This window comes from Gallus gallus, chromosome Z (genome assembly GCF_016699485.2).
Source record: "Gallus gallus isolate bGalGal1 chromosome Z, bGalGal1.mat.broiler.GRCg7b, whole genome shotgun sequence".
NCBI lineage: Eukaryota > Metazoa > Chordata > Aves > Galliformes > Phasianidae > Gallus > Gallus gallus.
The window spans coordinates 31,579,289-31,587,139 of record NC_052572.1 but is presented as its reverse complement, the minus strand read 5'-3'; the positions used below and the strand labels follow the sequence as shown (position 1 = coordinate 31,587,139).

Sequence of the window (7,851 nt, the reverse complement as noted above, 5' to 3'; positions counted from 1 at the left end):
AGGCATAGATCATACAAAGTGTATGTAAATTAGGCTAAAAATACATATTGGATATACCAGCTTCAGGGGAAAAAGAAGAACTTTTAAACTGATTCCCGTCCAGAACAAAGACTGAGTAAGAAGTAACATGGAGAGCAGAGCCTGAGAGAATTGAGCACCTTCCTTATTTGTGACACTAGGCACTGGTAATCTAACCATGGCTAATCCAGAGCTGCCTGCGCACATTTATTTTGTAGTCCTTTGTTCAGACTTAGTCCATTTCTTGGATTGTGATCAGCTCGACCACATGCAGAACAAGAATGAATTGGTCCTAATTCTCCTGGGTTTTCTAATTAAAATTGAGCTTTAACTGAAATTTATTAAGGAAAGATACAATCTCAGTAGTTATTCTCTGCTAATGGCAGAAGATGCTGTGAGTTCCTGGACACTTTAATAACTGTTCTTATGACATATGCAATCTAATTAGCAGGACTGCTGTCTTCATTTGTAATTGGAGTACATACTAGCCATCTCTGTCCCAAGTGCATCATCCAAAGAGAGGACTGAAAGGGGAACAATACACATGGAGATTTTGTTTATAAATATATGCTGCTAGGTTTTATAGAATCATAAAATCATAGTATGGCTTGGGAGGAAAAGGATCTTTAAGATCGCCTAGTTCCAACCCCCCTGCTACAGGCAGGGACACGTCTCACTACACCAGGTTGCTCAGAGCCCCATCCAGTCTGTCCTTGAATGCTTCCAGGGAGGGGGCATTCACAGCCAATTTGGGCAACCTGTTCCAGGGTCTCACCACCCTCACTGTAAAGAATTTCTTCCTAATATCTAGCCTACATCTATCCTCTTTCAGTTTAAGGCCATTTCCTCTCATCCTGACACTACACACCCTTATAAAAAGTCCCTCCCCAGCTTTCCTGTAGGCCCCTTTCAGATACTGGAAGGCCACTATAAGGTCCCCTGGAGCCTTCTCTTCTCCATGCTGAAAAGCTCCAGCTCTCTCAGCCTGTCCAAACAGAGGTGCTTCAGCCCTCCTCTGGACCCACTCCAACAGCTCCATGTCTTTCTTGTGCTGGGTCCCCAGAACAGGACACAGTACTCCAGGTGTATTCTGGTGGCCAAAGTATTTTCTCCATGTACTTTTTTAATTAGTCTAAAGGAAGAACATTCTCTTTTCCCTTCTGTATACGGCAAGAGTGTCTCCAGTGACCCTGGAGTTCCAAATGCATGAGGATATATGTCCACAGCAGAGCTAAAGCATAAAACCAGCCCCAGCTCTTTCTTTGCTTCTGAATCCTGTTAAAAAAAAAAAAAAAAAAAAAAAAAAAAAAAGGGAATAGTAGTTCAAGTCTTGAGGTACAAAGTCTGCATTTTTCCACATCATGTAATACAGCTTATGCATAAAAGAAAAAAGGACACACCGTTAACCTTGGATATACAGACATGAACAGACATGAAATACCCCTCTGGTGTCTCACTGAGTTTATTGGGAAATTGTTTTTACAGTGCCTGGTAAATTTAGCAGCCTCTGTCCCCATTTCCTGGCTTCCTTTTACATTAGTTTCTCTATGCATTTTTTCTGGAGTTAAGTTCACAGATCCCAGATCTGCAAAAGTTTTTGTCCGTATCTTGATAAAGACTCTAAAACTCTAAAAACTGAGCAGTGAAACTGAGTAGAATACAAATTTTATTTGCTTATATAATGTTTCCATTTTGTTGTCCTGGTGTACAAGATAAGAGAAAAGATCTTTACCCTTTAAAATTATGGACAACCTGCTGAAGGCCTGTTGAAAAGGAGGTATATGGAAGAACCCTGTTAAGCTTTTCCAATGGAATTGCTTCCATATAGGCACACATAGAGCTGAGATGGTTCTGGTAATGCTGTACATTTTGAAGGTAAATGGTGTTGAATCCAAAAAGAAAATTAAAAGAAAATTTAAAAAAAAAGAAGAAGAAGAAGAAGAAACAAAAAGGAAAAAAGAAGGAATTAATTGTATTATTCCCCAATTTAATTCAAAGATTTAAAAAATAATAATTAAAAAAATATTTTAAAAATTAAAAAGACTATTTAAATATGTGGAGGAGGGAGGGGGTGGAAAACATATTTACTCTGCATTTATTAATCCTTTTTTCGTTCCAAATACACATTGCTGTGCTGGTAAAAATGTGCGTCAGCAGAGGTGGCTCACTACAGATGTCACCACTGCCAAAACATACCACCCACTGCCGCACTGTGCTCATGTCCACTATTTGGTCTCAATAAATGTTCAACAAGTGTCAGTGAATGTGAATGGGTGCCATTTATTCCACATGGAGGAATTCAATTCCACACCTTTACTCCACCCACACCTCCATGTCAGATGCCATTCTGTCAGACTGCCCATATGCTGCCATCTGTCACACGGCAAAAAAATGTAATGGAATATTGATGAGAAAGTTCGGCCCCTACTGCCAAATCACCAACATCCACCTCTGACAGTGTGGTTCAACATAATAACATGGCAGGCTTTTGGAGCAGCTGTCATATATATATTATATATACATTATATACATACACATGTATGTACGTCTGTATACTATGTATGTTAACAATAGTAAGATTGCCTATTATTACAATTGCTATCTTCTGCATGTGTTCCTGTTTTTATTTATCTACTTTAAATACCATCCAGAGATTTTCTCTAAGGCAGGATTGTTACTGGTGGTGAGGCTTGAAGGAACAAATTTCACCTTTGCATGATTTGCAATTTAGCCTTGAACAAGTGCAAAATCCTAAAAATATGATAGAATATCTTACAATGTATGCCAGTTGTTTGCAGCTCACTGCACTGTACTGGGACTCGGATGGTGTCTACTGAAAGTAACCAGCACTATTCAACGTCCTCAGAAGGAAGAAAATGCATCTGGGTCTGCTCCAACCCCTACAGCAGACCATATAGTTGCTTCAGCTCCTGTGACAGTCCCTGAGGTTGCTTCAGCTACTACAACAGGCCCTGCTGCTGCCCAAGTTCCTGTGACAGGCTTTTGCAGGTGAACTAGAGAACCAGCCTGTGCCAATATCAGTTGCTCCTATACAAAAAACAAAACAGCTGCTGTGAAAGTCAGCTTGCTTACAATAAAAAGAAATTTCTACTAAGATAGGAATCGTAGAATTATTAAGGTCATTTAGTCCAACCATGAAACCACTACCACCATGCTAACTAAACCATGTCGTTCTGTGCCACATTTACTTTTTTCTTGAAAACTTCCAGTGACTGCCTGGAAATCAGTGCCGGATTTCTCTCTTGAAGAAATTTTTCCTAATGTCTAACCTGAACCTTCCCTGGTGCTGCTTGAAGCCATTGCCTCTCATCCTATCACTGTTATGTGGGAGAAGAGGCCAAACCCCACCTCACTACAACCTCCCAAAACTGAACACTACTCAAGGTGTGGTCTCACCAGTGCTGAGTACACAGGGTTGATGACTACACTGCTCCCGCTGGCATTTCTAATACAAGCCAAAATGCCATTGGCCTTCTTGGCCACCTTGCCACACTGCTGGATCATGTTCAGCTGGCTGTCAATAACATAGAATCATAGAATCATAGAATCACAGAATCATAGAATGGCCTGGGTTGTAAAGGACCACAAAGATCATCTAGTTTCAATCCCCCTGCCATGGGCAGGGTTGCTGACTACCAGACCAGGCTGCCCAGAGCCACATCCAGCCTGGCCTTGAATGCATCCAGGGACAGGTCTACTTCCTCTGCACTGCTTTAAAATCACTCTGCCCCAAGCCTGTAGAAATGCATGAGGTTGTTGCAGTTGAAGTTCAAGACCCGACACTTGGTCTTGTCACAGCTCATCTCACTGGCCTCAGCCCACTGTCCCAGCCTATTCAGATCCCTCTGTAGGGCCTTCCTACCCTCAGGCAGATCAACACTTCCTCCCAGCTTGCTGTCATCTGCAAACCTACTTACTGGCAGTGCATTTAGTTCCCTCATTCAGATCACCCATAAAGATATTAAACAGGGCTGGCCCCAGTACTGACCTCTGAGGAATGCCACTCATGTCTGGTTGCCAGCTGGATTTAACTCCACCATGACCAGTCTCAGGGCCCAGCCATTCAGACAAGTTTTTACCTGCTGAGAGTATATCTACCCAAGCCATGAGCTGCCAGGTTATCCAGAAATGGAAGAAGATGAAGATGATGAAGATGAAGATGATGAAGATGAAGATGAAGATGAAGTAGGGTCATCACAAGAATGGGAGTAAGAAGAGGCAGAACTCATGAAAGAGACAAAAACTCTCTGGACCCTAACCACAGGTGAGCTGCAAGATGTGAAAATATTTCAGCCATTGTTTAAGCAGCACTTTGTCACTTGCTTCCTCCATTGCTGGGGAAACGGGGCCAGGAGCCTGGACTTAGTGGGCAGCAAAGACAGGCAGCTGGGATTAATTTCTAGTGAAGATAGCACTGACAAAGCAATTAGAAAAGGGATACAACTACTTCATGGACACTACTCTTGCCTGTTGTGAAGGAAAGATATTTCTTCATGGAATATTTGGTATATTACCTAAACAAGTGGATCACTGTGGAGAAAGGTATCAAGTGCTGAAGAAATTAGCATGAAAATGGTGTATAATATTGACCTAGACAATGAGCAGTTATTCCAAGACCCAAATGATGTCAAGTAGATGCAACCTATGTGGTCGCTGTTTATATGGTGTATGCTCTAGTCATATACCATTACACTAGCTGTAATGACCTGCAAAGACGGAGAAAAAATGAAGGTGGATGAGCTGGCTGGTCGACTTTGGCAATATGAAGAAAGTCTACTGACCTTTGTGAAGTGAGTAACTAATGCAATAACAGGACTAGAGGGATCCTGCCTCTAGCTAGGCAGAGGGAAGGAACAGCTGGATTTTTGGACTGTTTCAATTCTATGGAATGGCATACCAGAGCTACAGGAGTATAAGTTCCTAGTGAACACAGGTGTCCAATGTACCCTAATGTCATCAAGTTAAAAAGGGGCAGAAACCACCTGCATTTCTGGAGAGACAAGGGCAATCCTAGGAGCTAATTGCATTGAGGGTCAGTGTGAGCCTAATTGTAATTGAGTGGCCAAAGCACCCTACTGTGACAGGTCCAGAGGCTCTGTGCATCCTTGGCACAGACTACCTAAGAGGACGATGCGTCAGTGGGCTTTTGGTATGGATGCTTTGGAGAAGGAGGGCCTTAAGCAGCTGCCTACTTTGTCAGGTCTCTCAGAGGAGCTTTCTGCTGAAAGCAGAATTGCAGGTGCCAATCGCTGCTGCAGCAGTGCACTGGCAGTAATACTACATCAACTGTGACTTCCTGATACCCATCCACAAGCTTATTCATCGGTTGGAAAGCCAAGGAGTGATCAGAAAAACTTGCTTACCCTGTATTAGTCCCATATGGCCAATGCAAAGTCCAGTCTATCATCCCCAGAAGATAGGAGGCTAACAGCTTACAATCGTGACCTGGATGAAGTCATATCACTGAGTGCTGCTTGCCAGACATGCTAAAACTTCAACAGAAATTTCAGTCAAAGGCAGCCAAGAGATAGGCCACAAATCATATTGTCAATATGTTTTTGGTTTTTTTTTATCTCTTTGGCAGCAGAATACAGGCCACAGCCAGCTCTCACACGGAGGAGATTCTCACCTGGAACTGGCTGCCTCAGGGCTGGAATCACAGTCCTACCATTTACCATGGGATGATACAAACTGTCCTGGAACTGGTGGGAAGCACCTGAACATCTGCAGTACATGATGACATCATAATGTGGGGCAAAACAAGAGAGGAAGTTTTTGAGGAAGGGAAAAAAATAATCCAAATCCTTCTGAAAGCCAGTTTTGCCATAAGATAAAATCAAAGGGCCTGCAAAGGAGATCCAGTTTCTGGGCAAAAAATGTCAGAATGAATGTCTTCAATTCCTAATAGAGGTGATCAATAAAAATCTTGGTGCAGATCCCTAGAAGACGTGGAGATTTCAAAGAATCACGTAATCACAGGCTTAAAGGGATTGGAAGGGATGTCTAGAGATCATCTAGTCCAATCCCCAAGCTAAAAGCGGGTGTTCTACCGTAGGTCACTCAGGAAGTCATCCAGACAGGTCTTGAATATTTTCAGAGAAAGAGACTCCACAGCCTCCCTGAGCATCCTGTTTCAACGCTCAATCACTCTTACAGTAAATAAATTCTTCCTTGTATTGCCATGAAACCTCCTATATTCCAGTTTCTGCCTGTTGCACCTCATTTTGCTGCATGCCACTAAAAAGAATTCACTCCCCCTAACTTGATTCCCACACTTCAGATGTTCGTAAACAGTAATTAGATCCCCTCTCACTCTCCTCTCCAGACTGAGCAGTCCCAGATCTCTCGTCCTTTTCTCGCACTTGTTCTCCAAGACCCTAATCATTTCTGTGGCCTTCCCCTGGACTGTTTATAGAAGATCACTTTTTTTTTTGAAACGAGGAGCCCAGAACTGGACACAATATTCCAGATGTGGACTCACCAGTGCAGAGTAGAGAAGAAGGATCACCTCCCATGACCGGCTGTCCATGCTCTTTTTAATGCACCCCAGGATACCATAGGTCTTCTTGGCCACAAGGACAATGCTGGACCATGGACAACTTGTTGTCCACCAAAACACCCTTCTCTGCAAATTTCCTTTCCAGCACGTCATCCCCTAACCTGTATTGATACATAGTTATTCTCCCCACAGTGCAAGACACTACACTTGCCCCTGTTGAAGTTCATCAGGCTCCTCTCTTCCCAACTCTCTAGTTTGTCCAGATCTCACAAAATGGCAGCACAGTCTTGTGATGCATCAGACACTCCTCTCAGCTTCGTATCATCAGCAATCTTGCTGAGGGTGAACTCTGTCCTTTCATCCAAGTAGTTGATGAAGATGTTGAACTAGACCAGATCCAGCATCAACCCCAGGGAAACACCATTTGTCACAAGACTCCAACTAGACTCTGTGCCACCAACGATGACCCTCTGAGCTCTGTCAGTCAGCCAGTTCTCAATCCACCTCTGCACATCTGTTCTACACTCTTAAGTTTCATGATAAGGACACTGTGGAAAACTGCATCAAATGCCTTGCTGAAGTCAAGGTAAACAACATCCACTGCTCCTCCCCTATCTACTCAGATTTAATTAACTACCAGATTTAATTCTAAGTGAGCCTCAGCCTTCCTGGTTGCATCCCTGCAGGTCTGACAACATTCTAATTTTCTTCCTTAGGGACTGGGCCCTTTTTCCACATTTCATGGACTTTCTTCTTCTCTTTGAGCTTATACATGAGCCTCTTGCTCATATTACATTTTTTGCTCAACTTTTTCCCCTTAGAGATGCACCAATTCTAAGCATGGCAAAAGTGATTCTTAAATTTTGACCAGCACTCATAGGTCACCTTTTCTTCCAACTGCCTAGCCCATGGGATACTACTAGCTAGGTCCTTGAAAAGGACAAAGTTGGGTCTCTTGAAGTCCAGGGCTTCAGGCCTATTTTTTGTCTTTCTTCTTCCACATAAGACCTTGAACTCCACTCCACTGTCTTGAGATCATTACATCCCAGACTTCCCCAGCCCTGACCAGTCCTTCATTGTTTGGAAGAACAAGGTACAGCAGCACATCTTTCCTTTCTGGGTCCTCTACCACCTGTGTCAGAAAGTTATCTTCAACAAATTTCAGGAATCTCCTAGACTGAGCATATCTGGAACATGTCCAACAGATGTCACAGTGGTTTAAGTCCCCTATGAGAACTAATGCCTGTAATTGTGAGGCTAGTTTCAGCTATGTGTAGAAGGCCTCATCAGCTTTCTCATCCTAGCCTGGTGGC

At 43.0% G+C, this 7,851-nt stretch overlaps 1 long non-coding RNA gene across 1 annotated transcript; it reads right to left on the bottom strand.

Moving 5' to 3' along the window:
• Positions 1-1,089: 1,089 nt before the first annotated feature.
• Positions 1,090-5,777, bottom strand: LOC121108489. The gene is made up of 3 exons (XR_005843029.1): positions 5,669-5,777; positions 5,403-5,531; positions 1,090-1,293 (listed from the first exon to the last, which is right to left on the bottom strand). It is a non-coding gene; the product is annotated as an uncharacterized LOC121108489 (long non-coding RNA).
• Positions 5,778-7,851: the final 2,074 nt, after the last annotated feature.